The 17820-nt window shown below is 42.3% G+C and overlaps 1 pseudogene across 1 annotated transcript in view; it reads left to right on the top strand.

Annotated features, from left to right (window-relative positions):
- The first annotated feature begins 11542 nt into the window (after positions 1-11542).
- LOC309978977 (ferritin light chain-like) overlaps positions 11543-17820 on the top strand; it is a 28766-nt pseudogene continuing 22488 nt past the window's right edge. Inside the window, exon 1 of the transcript in view lies at positions 11543-11571. The product of the transcript in view is annotated as a ferritin light chain-like (transcript). The remainder of the gene's footprint in view (positions 11572-17820) is intronic.

The following is a 17820-nucleotide window of genomic DNA, read 5'->3' as shown; positions in this document are numbered from 1 at the left end:
CTGTAGGGCCCCGTGGGATCCCAGGTCTCCTGGCCTGTTGGAAGGGCGGGGCTGGGAGTGGTGCCAGAGCTGGAGGTCACCTCCTCCTGGACCCCACCCACCAGCCTAGCTTCTGCCCTGGAGGTTGTGAGCCCCTACATCCTGGGAGGGGGCAGGGGGCTGTTGGCCACCTCTTTAGGGCCATGCCCCTTCCCCGTCAGTCTGGGCCCGTAGTGTCAGTTGATCTCCTCCCTTTGGGACCCATTGGGGTGGAAACTCCCTGGCAACAGCTGATGGATGGGTTAAGGCCTTGACATTGGCCTGGGGCCACAGCATGACCCTGGAGCGACCAGGCTAGGGCTGGGGGGCTTGGAGGGGAATTAAGGGAGAAGAATGAGGTCATAAATCTTGGAGCGTCTGGGTTCTCTTCTCCTCGACCTTAATCTCTTACCAAACCTGCTCTCCGGCTGCTCATCCAAGTCTGAGGGTTGAGGGGGGTCCACCTGCCCATTCCCCTCTCCCTCCAACTGATGCCTCCCCCCACCCGAAATTGCACCCCCTATGGGGAAGAACAAGTTGCAGCCACTGCCGCTGGACAGAATTAAGAACTTGTGTGTCTAGACTACTGGATTTGGCCTCTGATTCATAACAGTAGGCAGGGCAGAGAGCTTCACTGCCTCAGTGTCCCCAGCCTTGGGTTTGAAATCCTCTCCTGATGCCTGACTGCTCAGTCAGGAAGGAGTGCTAAGACCAAGAGGGATTTCACAGCTGCAGGACACATGGCCCTGTCCTCAGAAGCCCCATTCTGAGATAAGCAGCACAGTCCTGGCCTTGAGAGCCCTCAAACCCAGAGGTGAGGTCTTGAACTCAGGCTGGGTGTGCGCTGAGGCTCAGGTAGGGATGGGTGGTGCTGGGTGGCTGGTCTGTTTTCTGAAGCAAAGGCCGAGGCTGGGGAGAGGCCAGAAGAAGGGTGGAGGTTTGCCTGGGGGCCTGAGGAGCCGTCTGTGGTTGGGGGTGGGAGCCTGGAAGGGTCTGGCTTTCCCATAGTCCCGGGCAGCTGTAGCCTGAAGTTCTGGGGCCCTCCTAGCTCCCCAGGGAACCCGCTGCTGCCCGGCCCTGGGGACCCAGGCGTCCTGGCGGGTGAGGGCGGGTCTCCGGCAGGCGCCCTGCCAAGCCTCGCAGCCTGCTCACCAGGAATCTTGTTGCTGAGAGATGGAAGATCCAGGTCGGGCCTGCAGCTCATCTCTCCCCTCCGGGAGGAGGAGGGGCCCAAAGATTCCTTCCTGCACCTGCCCTCCCATCTGGGGCAGGGCCCTCCTCAGCAGTGGGTGGGGCTGGGGGGCCCAGGACAGGCCTCTAAGGCTCCGTCACATGTCCTGGAGCCTAGCCCAGCCAGCAGTGGGCACCGGGGCACTCTGGAGGCAGAATGAGCCTGGTGTGGCAGAGGAGAGGTGGGGGTAGGGTGCTGAGGCCACAGGGGGCCCTGCATAGGGGCCTAAGCCTGGCCCTGGCCCCCACTGGCTCCCCCAGGGCGGAGGGTGAAGAGTTGGTTCTCTTCCATTACGGGAGCGTGATTTTATTCCACGTGTCACGGAGTCTGAGATTAACTTGCTCACCAGTCTGTGACAAACCCCTCACACCCAACACACACATACACACAGGCAGAGACACACGGAGATCCTTGGTCTCACAAACGCACCTTCCACAGACACACATAAGCATTTCCATGCTACAACGCATGGCAGACTCTCACATGCAGATGCACAAGCACACACCGAGATACAGTGTGTAAAGATACACCGAGACCTAGATCCACAGTCTCCAAAGCACAACGTTCTCCCACTCACACTAAGGCCACACAGACAGAGATACAAACAGGCGGTCCAGGGGGATGCTCGCAGCCCTACCTAGACATGCACAGATCAAGGACGCCCGGTGCCCCACAGGCACAGATACACATAGACACACACAACCCCAGACACAGTCTTGTGGGCAAGCCTAGACCAACCGCCACACACACTGAGACAAAGGCCCAGATACATACAGAGACAAAGACAGGCACAGACACACAGCCGGCAGCACGCACACAAGCACAGGCGTGCACACCCGGACACAGACAAAGACAAATAAATGCCCAGAGGTTTTGCTGTGGACAAAATGTGAGGCGCACACACACATCTGGGCCTCCTGCTCGACCTCTCTACCTGGGGACGTGGTGATCTGGCGCCCGTGGCTCCAGGGAGAACTCTGAGGAACCTTCTGCTTGGTCAGAGCCCCCCACCCTGGGCCCAGGGCCAGCCCCCACCTCTGGCTCCCGGCCCGTGGCCGAGGCCATGCAGCCACACCCTCAGCAGCGCCCTGACATCCTACCTTACCCTCCACGTCGTGCACACTCACGGTCACACCGTCTCCTCCTGCACGTGCTCACGACACCCTCCACGCCCGCACACTTATGGTTTCTCCCTCACACCCCCCTCAGGTGTCCCCTCCTTGTTGTCTTTCTCAATCACTGTCCCCACCCCCTCGCCCCGCAGACATGCACAACCTCCAGCACAGCCTTCGTGGCCCACACCCTCGCCTTCTCACGCAGACCCCCATGCACAAATAGAACGCACGGGCTCTCCGCCACAGACCCACAAGCCACGTACACGCGCTCCTTCACATACTTCCTCAGCACCACTCTCACAGACTGATTCACAAATGCAGCACACTCACACACGCACGCTCCCCCGCATACATCCCCACCGCCTTCTCACATGCGCGTGTGCGTGCACACACACACTTTCAGAGCCTCCCTCACACCATCACTTTCCTTCCTCTGTCTCTCACAAACACTCCCTCTGCCAAGAGCGTGGCTCTGCTGCAGAGCAGCCCCTGAAGTACTTGTCACTCTACTCCACCACGTCCTTGGCCTTCCTGGCCTCAGTCTCTTCCCTTCCACCTCCAGCCCTGCATACTGTGGCCTTGTATTCTTTTGCCATTTCTCTGTTTAGTCAACAAGAATATAGAGAGTATTCATTTATTCATTCAACAAATGTTGACTGAGCACTGATTATGGGTTAAGCATTGGGGATACTATGATGACACAGGTCCTTCCCTCGTAGAGCTCTCAATTTTGTGTCCAATTCGTTTGCTGCTTGTCTCATCTGACTAGAATGGAAGGTAACCCTTGATCTTGGATGTTGAGAGATGTGTAGGAGTTCACAGGAGGAAAAGTAGGGGAAGGGTGTTCTAGGCAGAGGGCAAAGCATGTGCAGAGCCTACAAGTAAATCAAGGTACAGTAGGCTGGAAACTGAGGTGATGCTCAGAGACTAGAGGAGAGGCTGCAAAGAGGGAAGAAGCCAGATGTCACAGAGTTTCGATGCCATGCTCAGGGGTTTAGATTTTGTCTAGTGGGCCACAAGGAGTCATGGGAAGTCTTTAGTGACAGGACAGGGTGAGGAAATGATGGTGGTCTGACCTAGAAGAGGTGAGTGGGAAGGAAAGGAGACTCATTTAGGCACAAGAACCAGTGGGGTTCCAGTTCCAGAGCTGTGACCTCCGGAAAGTCACACAACCTCTGTGACCTGGGTCCATCACATGAGGATGGGAGACAGTACCAGAGCCGGGCTTATGGTATATGCTCGGTAAACAATAGGCATTATTGTCAGTTATCGGTAGGACACGGCAGGGCATCAGATGAGGAGGAGATTTTACTGAGCACCTACTGAGTGCTGGGTACTGCGCCAGGTGCTGGGGCCCAGAGGGGAGGTGGTCTGCGGCTTCAGGAAGCTCACACACCGTAACCACAGCTCACGTGGACAACAGAGTGCGGGGTGTGCGGGTGGAGGCAAAGCACCTCGGAAGGTTAGAGGAGCATGAGGGCTCTGGGTGGCTCACGAAGGAGCTGGCATTGAGCCGGACCCTAAAGAGGCTGGTTGAACTTGGGCAGGCAGAGGTGGGAGAAGGAGCTTCGGAGAGAAGGAGCCCTGTGAACGACAGCCTGAGGGCAAGGGGTCTAATCCGGCTGTTGTGCGGGACACAGGAAGGGGGTGTCGTGGGATGGGATTATGGAGGCGAGACCTTGGTGGCCAGGCTAAGAGGGGGGGTCAGCACGGGCTGAGCTGCACTCTAGAAATCCCATGTTTTGGTGGTAACATGGAATGTGTCCATTAGAGACTCTGCTCCAGGCTCCGCCAGTAAGCCGTTGCCCTCTTCGACCTCAGTTTCCCCATCTGTGTGATGAGTTCAGTCTTGTTTAGGAGGGAGTTCCGGTATCATGTCCTGGGGCTGGCCTAGCCTACTTCGTTGGGCATCTTCTGGCCTGGGATTCTGGGTCTCAGCAGTGCTTCCTTCCTGAGCACCCTCAGCCAAAGAAAGGAGCAAAATGAGGGGTTCCCCAGAGGCAGGTTTTGGGCGCTGCAAATGAGGGGCCAGGAGCTCCACACGGAAGGGAGGGGTCTTTGCCTGGATCTGACTCCAAGCCCCAGAGGGAAACCAGAAGAGAATGTCAAGGTCCTTCTTCCCTCTCGCCCTGACCCGTGTGGTGGCGGATGTGGGCCATGTGCCCAGTCCCTGGTCCAGGGGGTATCAGGACTATTCTGCCCACTGACAGAGGAGCAGGGCTTGGGTTCAAGAATGTGGCCCAGGGCTTAGAGTCCCCTGGGGTTAAGGAGCCAGGAGGCCAATCTTAGGGTGGCAGAGCCAAGTAAACGCCCATGGGTAACAGGGTTCATTTATATTTGGTGTTGCCAGGAGTTGTGGTCTAAGGCAAGTCCTGGTGACACCCAAAAAAATAAAAAAAGAAAAAAAATGCTGATTTTATAAAGACTGCTTTCTTCCATAGTTGACAAACTTATGATGGTACTGATGGTTGGATACTACTCTTAGAGATGAAAAAGGTCTTAAGGAATCTTCCATATTCCATTCACCAATCTGTGTTCTTGTTCAAAGCAAAATTAATTCCTCTCAAAATTAACGTATTAGCTTAATAATAATTTTTAATCTTCAAATAATCTATCTGTGAGAATGGGAATTTTGGGTAGGAAAAAGTGACAGAAGATGGGACAAAAAGAGAATTCATAGAAAGACAAAACAGAATTTTTTAAATGGTGGGTACAAACTTCTGTTTCCAACTATATCAGTTTACCTTAGGAAAACATACTAGAAAGGCCAGATAAATCATAAGCAACATTTGACTGTGAGCGTTAGAAAGCTACTGAGGTAACCATGACCTAGAAAAGTAAAATAGAGAAAGAAACTCACTGAAGTGAGAACAATATTCTGCACATGCGTTTCTAGCCCAGTCATTTAGAAACTACTGATGAAGAGCAAAAGTCTGAGAAACCAAACGTGGCTCCTAAGAGGTAGAAAAGCCAGTAGAACGTAGGACAATGTCATAGGACTAAGGAAACCAGAGTTGGAATTGAGAAATAACAAGGCAGCTAGAATTTTAAGGACCAAAATCACAGAGAGAGTAAAGATTCAGAGAACGGAGCTGCATTCAGCAACAGTGTTCCCTTGCAGTATTTTCCATGTATAAAAGGTAGACAAGACAAGATGCTAAGAAGTCAAACAAAAGCTAACTGAAGTCAAAGCAAAGACTTAGTTGGCTCATAATGCTGAAGAGACAAAATTGGGGTTCAGAACCTATGAAAGATTTGTGGCCCAATGGAAAACTAATGATACGAATTAGGACACTGGAAGTCTCTACATATGTGTGTGTGTGTGTGTGTGTCTGTCTGTCTGTCTGTGTGTCTGTGTGTTAGGAAGGTTGATGCAACATCTACATTGAACCTTATAAAGAAGGAAAATGAGTATGAAGTTGGTCCAGGTGACTGAGGTGATCTTCCCCTACCTAAGAATAGGAAATTCTCTCCTCAAGAAAATACAGTTGACCCTGGAACAATGTAGTATTTAGAGCCGCTGATTCCCTGTGCAGTCAAAAATCCACATACAACTTTATGGTCGGCCCTTCTTATCTGTGGTTCTGAATCTGAGGATTCAACCAACCACAGCTCATGTAGTACTGTATTACTTATTGAAAAAAAAATCCATGTATAAGTGGATCTGTGCAGTTCAAACCCAGGTTGTCCAAAGGGCAACTGTAATGTCATTCAGATTCTCTACAACTTGTCATATCCCAAGTCTGGTATTCACTGAAGAACCACCAAGACTACCAAGAAAAGGAGAATTAGAATAAAAAACAAAACAGAATCAGAATCATAGATGACCTAAACATTAAATTTCATACATATTTTGGTAAATATTATCAAGTTCAAGAAAATAGATGACAAGGTGAAGAATTTAACTTGACAACTAGAAACTAGAAACTGATTGAAGTTGAGCTGATAGAGTTAAAAATTATACGAAATTTAAAACTCGGTAGTGGATTGGACACAGGTAAAGAGAGGTAAGTGAACTGGAAGATAGAGAGTAGTAACAATATAAAGACTAAAGCACGGGAAACGAAAAGAATAAAAAGTACACATACGCGCATTTGAGACATATGGGCCACAGTAAACATTTTTATCATATGTGTAAACTGGAGTCCAAAGAAAAAAGGAGAGAGAGATTGGGATGAAAACAATATTTCAGAAATATTAACAGCTGAGAGTTCTCTAAAACTAAAAGGAATCTATGGAGCCTTAAATTCAACAAGCACTAAAAAAAAAAGCAACAAGAACAAATACAAAGAAAACCACACCTAAGATCACCACAGTACAATTCATGAACAGCAAAGAAAAACATGACATCTTAAAAGCAGCCCGACGAAAAAGAGAGAGATTACTTTCAAAGGAACAATAGGATTAAGATTACAGTTTACTTCTCAGCGAAACTGAATGGATACTAGAAAATAATGGAATAACATTTTTAAGTGCTAAAGAAAAGAGCTGCCCATTGGGAATTCTAGAGGCAGAGAAATTGTTGTTTGGAAGGAGAGATGCAATAAGGAAATTTGCAGACAAACAAAATTTAGAAAATATTTTCTCATCAGAACTGACTGAATTAAATTATAAAGGGAGACCTGCAGGCAGAAGGAAGATTATCACAGATGAAAATAAGGACTTTATAAAGAATTATGTATAACAGAAAGGATAAATAAGTGGATAAACCTAAATAAAATCTAACAACACAAAAGGGTAATAATAAAATATATCAAAAATTAGAATGCATTAAAACAAATGGAAGAGGAAAATATAGTAAAAGAAATTTAAGATTTCAGCATTGCCTGAGAAGCAGTAAAAGAGCTAATAAGTCATGGTACATGTGTAACTGCTACTTATATAAAAATAACAAGCTAATACAAGGCAAAACGGAATTTGAAGAAATCTCAAAGGAAGAAAGAAGAGCAAAAGGAACATAACAAGGTGGGACAAATAGTAAACAAGGAGTAAACGGTCTGTAAGAAAATACATTAACTGTAAATACTCAAATGACAAGGATTATTGAAACAAACAAAAAACCTAATTCTATGCCACCTACAAGAGACAAGAGTCAGATTCAAAATGAAAGGATTCAACAATTATGTCATAACAACAATAAGCAAAATTGAAGAAGATTTTTTAATGTTAACATAGATTTGAAAGCAAAAAGTATCACTGGCGATAATGCAGGATAATAAAACCCACTGTTACTTTACAAGGAATATATTATAAATCTAAACTTCAATGCAATATATGAAGGGAAATTCCAAAAATCTAAGTAGAAATAGAAAAATCTGAATTACCTAGATCAGTAACATAGAACCACAACAATAAATCAGCAGATTATAGAAGATCTGAATACCATCATTAAAAACTTTGGCCTAAATTTATATAAAACACTGTACCAACAATGATGGAATATATATATCCCGCAGAAATTTTTAGGTGCACGTGGCACATTTATAAAATTGACTATATTCTGGTTATAAAACAAGACTCCGAATAAGCAAGAAATTTAAAACTATATAACCAATATTTTAGCAAATAGTTGGATATTAAAGACATACTTCTGATCATTATGTAGGTCAAAGATAAAGTTGCAATGGGAATTAGAATTTTATTAATTGAATGATAATGAAAACATGCCATAACAAAACCTGTGGGTTGCAAATAAAGCTGTGGTCACAGAGAAGTTTATGTATTCCAATTATACTCTCTAAATGTAAAAGGGAAAGGAATAAAGCAACTAGAAGATAACCTATCACCCTGAGGTAGGCAGCTCCTGAACTGTACCTGGTGGGGAAGGCAGGGCAGAACTTCAGGAGGCCAGCTGAGAGCACGGTGAACACCATGTCAGGAGCAGTCTCCAAGAAAGAGAATTTAATGTACAAAGGGATGACTAATATATATTTAAGAGCTAGCACCCTGACCCTTCTTAAGGATGACTTACGTTGCTGGGGAAAAAATAAGAAGTGCTCGATGTAGCAGGTGAATAGCTTTATAATTCCCAGGAGAATCTTGGTACCAGGACCACACAATGAAGAACTTGGAGTCCCCATGGCTAATCCAGCAGAGAAAAAAGGAGGAACAGAGATGCGAGAGAAAATAAAGGGAACTCTTGGTGCAATCCGGTGCTGCTGCAGGCCCAAGTCCAGGTATGTGCTCTGTATCTCCACATCTTAAATAAAAGCCACCATGTTCCTCAGTCTTTCAGGTACTTAGAATTTCTCTTTAGAACCTGAAAATGGGGTCAGGTTTCCTGTCTCCATCGCTACAGTACAAAATAGAGGCGGGATGTTTGAAATAGTTCTCCATCTGGCAGAGGAGGCCTTGAATCTGTGAGCCACTCGCTGCAAACCAGCAGGACATGAAGGATTCTTGAGCAGATCTGAAGCTACTGGGAGGCCTTTGAGGAGTTAAATCCCATAGTAAATACTGTACCTTCAATGGCCCCTTCTCCCTCTCTGTCCAGTCTTCCTCCACTCCCGTGGGGGCCCAAAGGGGTTAAATGAGCACTCTTTGACTTGTACTTGGTGGTCCCAGAACTTGACTTGGGCTTGGAGACTTCCAGGAAAAGTCTGCCTTCCATCTACTGGCTTGGGTTTCTTGGTCTCTCTGCTCCAGGCTAATCCCTTCAACCTGCTTTTCCCATTTCTGCCAATAATCCCCCTCTCCAGACCTTCCTAATGCTCTTCTGGGGCAGGGGGGAGACTTACTGAGGGCAATGTTTATTTCTAGAGGGAGAGGTGACCACATGACTTCACACTGGTCGTCCCCTTGATTATTCAGTTTCTGTCTAGATTAGTCGTGGGTGTTTGTGCACCCCAGCCTCACCCCCAGGAGGCTTTAGAACACTGTCCTTATCTCAGCACTGAGCCTCTATCTAGCCTCCTTCCCTCTCTCTCCTTACCCATCTTTACCCACAGACTCGCAGGCTTTCTGGACCTCAGAGGAAGATAAGCACTTCACAGAACCTCTGCTACAGAACCAAACATATTGAAATGACTCTACGAAGATACTGAAACAACAGAAAAAGAATACATGACAATTGTTTCTCCTGAGGGTTCAGTTACCTAGGGGGCCTTTAGCAAACTTTGACTGATAAATCTAACCTTTCCTTCCTTGGCAATAGTTGATCACACTGTGAGGAAAACAAGTTAGAGAATGGAAAAATAATATTTGGATTTCAACGAAATAATAAAGATGCAGGGACTATCTTTGACTTTTGCAAGGTAAGAAGAGAGTTTACATTTTGATTATTTGATGGCAGGAATCCCTTTTACAACACGGCCAGTCTGCATGATGCATTTAAAAATCAACCTTTTCAAATATAGCCATAACCCCCACAAGATTTCTTGATTTCTCTGGGGTCAGATAAACCATCACATCTCACAGTGGTGCCCTGTACATGAAAATGATAAACATAACCTGGAAGCACGGCAGTGGCTAAAACTATGGAGCTGGCAGCCATTCACTGAAAGGATTTTTTGATTTTAATTCATTGCATAAAATGCTAATGTCCAAATTCAGGCAGGTAGATCTTACCAACCATCAAGAGCTTCAACCCTGCTAACAGCTAAGTATGCACTTTTAAACCCTACTTTGACTGCCCCACAAACTTACTGGGTTTCGTTAATGCCTCTGTTACTACTTCCTTTGTGTCGTTTTCTTTTTCTTTAAAAACACAGCTGTGTGATCTTGGGGAAGTTATATTATTTCCTTGAGACTTGGTTGCCTTCTCTGTGAATATCTGGGTATAATTTTAGTTTTGCTCAATAGAATTTTTGGTGATAATGAAAATATTCTATATCTGTACCATGCAATGCAGTATTCAATAGCTACATGGAGCTAATAAACATCTTTGAAATATGGCAAATGCAACTGAGGAACTGAATTTTTAATCTTATTTTTAAATTTGTTTAAATATAAATAATGCCATGTGGCTAGCATCTGTTGACAGTACAGATCTACATAATATTTTAAGGACACTCTCCACTCAAAAACTCTACCATTCATTAACTCAACCTAAATATTTTTGCCCTCTGACAAACAAAAAATAATTTATGCTTCCCTTGAAATTTTCTGTCAAGACCTTTATCAGTTTGGGGACATTATATTCTTAAAATTGACTTTGCTTTATGAAACTTTAATAATGCTGGAGTTTCCTGCCCTTGGTAACACCTTTGTGTTGATGGGAAATATTGTGGATGATCAAGGACCATTTCAAGAGATCATGGAGAGAAACCTCCTTCTGGATTTAATTTCATTATGAGGATGTCAAAATGCTACATTACTTAAAACCCGTACCGTTTTTATGCTAAGTTATATTCTACATGTAGATGGAAAAATGTTAAAAAGATTTTTAAAGAACTGCGCATCTGTTTTTGAAACTGATTTGCCTCTTCAAGGCTTGCTAGCACTTTATCCATCTCAGTACTATTTCACTTAGTAAACAAATGCAGTTGCCATAATTGCTGCTTAGGTGTCTGTGTTCCCTTCTAGGCTATATGTTTTTGAAATTAGATACAATATTTATATCACAGGCCCTATGTATAGCACAATACCCATTGCTAATTCAGATTGTGTTTTAAGATATGAGACAAAATGTAAGACTTTTATTATAGTCATAAACATCTAGCAAACCAACCAGAAAATAAACGCTAGTTTTCAGTTGGTTGGCCAAGAACAAAAAAGTGAAGAATACCTAATGCAAAACCATATCTCTAATAACTGCTGTTGGATTTAGAGCACACACATGCTAAAAAATATCTTCTTATCAAAGATTTGAGGTTGGACCTGAAAAAATTATATCAGAAGTGAAAATAATCATGTGGTCTGACCAGCGTGGATCACACAAAGTAAGTGTATATATAAAGTAGATAGACTACGAGGTCCTACTGTATAGCACAGGCAACTAACTATATTCAATACCTTGTAATAACCTATAATGGAAAAGGATCTGAAGAAGAAATACATATATCGGAATCACTTGGCTGTACACCTGAAACACAACATTGTCAATCAACTATACTTCAAGTAAAACAAAACAAAACAAAAAACTAAGTGTAAAGGGAAGTATAGTTTTATCAATTCACCTCTGATATCCAATGGACCAACTGAAAGACAACAGAAACTACAACTATCTAGGAGACAGGACATGGCCGGCAAACCAGGCCGTTACCCTCGGTAACGGTCATACCTGCCAAAAAATATACAGACTAGCCTGCATTCAAGAATACATAGGAATTCTTCATTTATCTGGCATTGTTAGGCAATGAGGTATTGTATGTTAGGAGAAGATTTTTTAAAATGACAAATTGAAGAGAAGTTATTTTAACCTTCACTCGGTAATGTTTTTCTAAAATTAAGAAATGTATCCACTGGTGTATCTAATGTTTCCTTGATAACTCGGGGTCATCAGTTCAATCAACGTTTGCATGAATAATGCAAATGGAAACAAGACAGGCATGCTTACTGAAACTGAAAATGACATGGCACTGGCTGGAATAACTGATGAGAGAGCAAGAAAAAAGCAAAAATGAAAACAAACAGTGATCAAGAAACAATCAGTCAAGTTCTGACTTTCTGTACTTAGTTTCAAAAAGAGATACCACAAATCCCAGCGAGAGACTCCAGCATCATTAGCTGTCTTTCTCCTTTGTTTCCACCTTCCTTTCCTTTTCCTTCTACCCTAGATTGTTCCAGGAAGTGTTTATAGCTGCTTGCAAGACACATTCTAATACTTGCTTTCTCTCACACAAACTTCACAATATGTCCATGTGGTAAATGGTGTGGAGGTAAAAGAGAATTCATCACAGGCACATCTCCTATGAAAATAAAATTAGAAACTAGCTTCTAAACATGCAGAGAGAAGGGCGTGGTGTCGGGCACTAATTTCCTTGCGAATTCCTCTCCATTTCTAATAGACGTTCTTCTTTACCAAGATCCCTTTTTATTGGTGTCCCGTTCCAGACTGCTCCACTCCGCCCATCCTCATCCTGTAAAATACATTCACACTCTTTTGTGACCCTACTCATTTGCCCATTAAATAATCAGTCAGAGAACTGTCGGAATTAAATACAGAGTGAAATTAAAATACTGGAGTCACTTGGAGGGTTTAAGCAGCTCCACCAGAAAATACTGGGCATGGATTTAAAAGAGGCTGCGGGGGACTTGCTCTTGTCCAAGTTCTTTCTCAAGAAGTATCTGAAATAAGCCTAAATTCAGAGTTAATCAGACTGGCCTGCTTTCTCAGGTGGACTGGAACTCATTGCTCTTTCCCCTCAACTCCCTGATGTCAGTGGCACTTTCCGGAGATGAGGTGGACTTCTCTGCCTACTGCAGAAGCTCAGTTCCCCCAGGACCCACTCCCCATCTGAATCCCACACTTGAGGCCAGATGCCAGCCTTCCCAGAACATTCGTGGCCTCCTTTCAGTTTTTGACCTGCTCAGATTGAGTCCCTCTAGACTCTTTCTGGAAACCTGATCTTCACCCCCTTTCCCTGACCTCGATGGTTACCTGCCTACTTTAGGCCTCAGGTGCTTTAGCTATAAAATGATATAGTTGCCCTTAATTCTAAAGTCTTCTTTCTAAAGCGCTACAATGTGGTGGCTCCTTGAAAATGTTTCTCTTTGCTGGTTTTAATTTTGTAGAGAATTAAAACCCCAGCCACTCTAAAAGACAGTAAGTTACATTGGATAAGGAAAGTGTGCTTTTGTAGTTAGATAAACAGGGATGGAAGACGACTTAGTATGTTTTAAGATACTCATGATCCGTTCTCGTGAGAGTCGGGGAAGAAGGGGAAGTGAGTTAATAAAATACCAAACAATTGTGACAAATTAAGTTCACCAAGATGTAGGTGATTAGTTACTACTTGAATAAACCACACAAATCCAATCCAAGTTTTCCTTTAGTTTTCTAAGAAGGATCCCAGTGAACTGAGTCCCATGTTCAGTAACTCCACGTTCAATGGCTTAGTCTTTAAAAACTGTTATGTTGCTGGAAGCAGAAATATTGCCCATCAGTCCTAATTGATGTTTAGCTATCACGCACATTTGAAATAAATTTATTACTTTGCCTGATCTCAGTGTAATACATTCTAAAGGGGCAAAGAGCACAGGAAAAGTTATGGAGTCTCCATCTTCTACACTGAAGTGTGCAATAAATTACATATTATTTGGCCGTGAAATTCACAAGCCATAGAAACCACACCATTAGCAATGTATACAGTGGTAAACAGCAGGTAATGAGAATGATATAAAACCAAACAGACTGTGTAGGTTGGCACTGCTGCCAATAAAGCAATTATTAAATGCATTCATATGCATCTACGCTAGGTAAGCTCTTTAGGGCAATTGATATGAGTTCTACATACCTGTCAGGATATTATATATAGCCCAGTTTCTATGCCCTTTATTCAAAGACGCTCAGAAAGGGTTACTCTGGGTAAATTCAGACCTTTTCTCAATATAGAATTTGGTCAACATGCATTCTGAACAGCAAAAGTTCACAGTATTTTCCTACACTAATTGCCACCTCAGCAAATGCAGGATTAAGTATAATGGATTATAAGAAGTTAGAAAGGAAAGATGGAAGAAAAGAAGGAAGGTAGAAAAAAGGTGGATATGGAGTACTTCATAATTTATGTAGAGTGGACCTAAAACTAACCTGAGGTTTCCCTGAATTATTAGCATATGCTATAGAAACTTAAATGACAAAATAAAAAAATCCAGCAAGGGAAACTCAAAGATTCTTTGCTTTTTCACTTTACTGCATATACACGTCCATCTTAAACAATCTATATGCTTATATCCAACAAGAGAGCATTGTTTTGCAAGACTGTTTGGGTTCTATCAGCATGTAAAGGTCAGACAACTCAACTTTAGCAGAGTCAGCTTTCAGGTGAATAATTGTTTCTTTCAGGTTGCGAGCATTTGAATTCTCCAGAAATGTTTCCCAAAACATGAAAATTAAAAGAGTCCTAGGACAGCGTCCTTTAGAAGTTTTATAGTATCAAGGTTTTTGGAGGAGGAGTATCCTTGTCCATTATCAACACAATGATTCCAAGCAGGTCAATTTTTGCTGAGAATATTATATAACAGAACCCACTTCACCTCCATTATACTGACAATGATCTTCCTTACTTCAACCTTGTGCTTCTTAGAAAGTTGAAAATACTGAGCCAAGAACAGACAGTGACAATGCCAGAGACTCAGATGTACCTATAGGTGCCTTCAGACAACATCAGCCACCCAGGCTAAAGTCCTGGTTTAAAACATCCCAACATGAATGAATCTCAAAAACCATATGCTGAGCAAGTGAAGCCAGATCAGAAGGGCACCCACTGTATTATTCAACTTACATGAAATTGTAAACTGGGCAAAAGTCATCTCTAAAGATAAAAAACAGATCCGTGGTAGCCTTGGGGTGGGAGATGGGGATACTTTTGCAAAAGCCTAGGAGGAAACTTTCTAGGGTTTTAGAATTGTTATCTATCTTTATGGGGTGCTAGTTATACAAATGTATACATTAATAGTCACTGAGCCGTTGACTAAAAATGTCTGCATTTTATTTTATGTAAATGATACCTTAATAAGGTTGATTACAAAATGAACCAAAACCAAAACAAAGCAGAAGAAAAACCTCTCAAGACCTTAAAGAAAATACACTGTTTTCTTCCAGGGTACCAGATTGGAAATGAGGCATTGGTCTGTTCTACCCTCAGATTATCCCTAGGATTATCTAGTCTATTTTAAAGCACTAGAGTCCCCTATCAGGAAAACTCACCGCATGTTTAATTACTTTGATTTCTTCTGTGCCTCTTCTCCCAGCACAGTGAAGCCATTCACGGAAGAAAAACCAGCTTTTTCCAACTTTGCATCACCATATATTATTTGCAAAGCTATTATTTATAGAATAAAATTTGGCTACACTTTGTAAAAATCTAGCTTTTTGAGCCTTACAAATCTTAACAGTTAACCTATTGCCTCCACTGGAATTTGGGAAAAAAATTATATTGAAAATGAATAGCTGAGAATTGACATTTTTGCTTTTTGTGATTTTCTCTTCCCCTAAGAGAGAAGTGAGTAGGAATGAGAAACACATACATAAAGGAAAAAACATTATCTTGCTGCCTTTGCATGGTTATAATTTATAGGAGGCCCTTTTCAACAATAATCTATTATCAGAATCAATAAAATATAATCTCCATGAAGGCCAGGCCAGGATATTTGTCTCTTTTTCAGCAGATTGCAATACAAACCACATTCATGGATATGCTTCTTGATGATCTTTGTAATACTGTAACAGTTGACCATTTCCTCATGCCTCTTCACCTTAACTTCAACCTGGTTTTTCTCTAACGACCTCACATTTCCTTCTCTATCACTTGGTTGTGGGCCTCTTTTCCAACTCCAACTCCAACTCGCATTTCACTCTGGAACCAAAGGAAGACTCACACCTTCCTGCTTTTTAGTGATACCTCAAGGTCATTTCCATATTGTGATCACCCTGAAGAATAGCCAGACAATTGTTATTTCAGAGCCATCTGACAGTTTGTAGCTCTAAAAATTAACTAAGGACCAAATTTGTCAAAAATATCCTAGTTTAAGATTTTGGTAATACAGCAGCAGTAATCCCGAAGTCACTTATGACAATCAGTGTGGGAAGCACCCTCCTTCAGGAAGATCCTTTGCCATACAATACTCTTTCCCTGTCTGGTAATAAGGAAGAATGGCCGTGGAAAGTAACCTTTTGTGGAAAGAAATACTTGGCTTCGAGAAGGCTTGCAGTTCATATCTTTTTCTTAAATTAGATTCCCCATTAATTACTTTATCCACAAAGAGGTAATTATCAGAATTATGTAAGCAATTAAGGAGATGCTACTCCACATCCTTTCAGCTTGTTGACCTTTCTCACTTTATTTCATGTGGCTATCTGAAACATCAGTGATTTACATGTCTTTCTTTTTCTTTTAACAGATTTCTGTGTGTGTGTGTCCCCATGTAAAATATCATGTAAAATATCATGAATAGACTCTTAAGAAGCAGAGTCTACTGAAAGTCCTGGAAAATATGAAAGCACTAATATTCATGGACAGCTCTACACTCTGAAAGTTACTCCAAATGTTGTTGATCTCTCTTTTGTCTAGGAGTTTTTCAAATTTTCTACCATGATCATTTGTTAGTTTTATAATTACATAATAAAGGCATTACATCATACAATCTTTTGTTATCCATTGCAGTTTTAAAACTATTCCTTTCTTTGTCCTCAGCAGATATGTCATAGATTATTAGTACACAAGCAAAGACTTTCAACGTAACAGTACTTTATAGTGAGAAGAACTGTACTGAGCTATCTCTATCCTAAGACAATGCACTAGGAAAGCACTAGGAATTCTTAAGCACTAGGAATACAGAGACGATCAAGGGGCAAGTTCCTTGCCTTCGAGTATACATGATCATTATAGCAAATGCTTAAATAGCACTTAGTATGTAACTCACCACAGCAGTCTTATTATCCTCCATTTTAATAGGTGAGCAGAGGAAGCCACAGGGAAGTCATAGGGTAAAGCCAGAATTTGAACCTAGGTAGACTAGTACACTCTCCACGGCTTTAACTACTACATTTATATATATATATATATATATATATATATATATATATATGTTTTATATATATATATGTTTTATATATATGTTTTATATATATATATATATATATATATATATATATATATAAACTCCAAGTATTCCAAAGTTACAAAACACTTATCTACCAAAACTCAAAAAGGAGCACACAAACTTGCATAGAAAATAAACATGTAAAAGTTCATAAATAAACCACAATATAACCTGCTCCACATAATATACTGACTGCAGTGTCCTGGGCCTCTCCCATCCTTAGGTAGCTGGAAATTACAACAAAATAATACTTTTCACCTTTGGAAGCCACACCATCTCCCATACCAACCAACCAATTACTTCCTTAGAGAGAATAGGAAATTAACCTGAATATCATAAAAATATATATATATATAGCATTAGTGATGTAGAAGCTTTGTTTAAAGACAGTAACTTCAATAGCAGAGGAAACTTTACCATTGCAGGCTTCCGATAACCTCTATATTTCTCAGATTTCATGCTAAATCATAAAATGCCATATTGTGTCTGAAGCTATTTTTTCAATACTCCATTTTCTTAAATGGACTAGCAATGCCATAAATACTGAGAAACATTTTGGCTCCCAAATCCTAAAGCCATTCTGATTATGCCTGGGTGATCATGGGGACGTCATCGGAACTACCAGAGGACTGGCTGAAATACCAGTGTTCTGGCCAGCTTACAAATTAGAAATTATACAGAATCCTATTTTATTTTTTTGTTAAGTAATTCCTATGAGGCTGTTGGGATGTCAATGTAAAGTCCTTTCATGTG

This window comes from Leucopleurus acutus (genome assembly GCF_964270905.1).
Source record: "Leucopleurus acutus genome assembly, contig: HAP1_SCAFFOLD_575, whole genome shotgun sequence".
Classification (NCBI taxonomy): Eukaryota; Metazoa; Chordata; class Mammalia; order Artiodactyla; family Delphinidae; genus Leucopleurus; species Leucopleurus acutus.
This window is presented reverse-complemented; position numbering and strand designations above follow the sequence as displayed.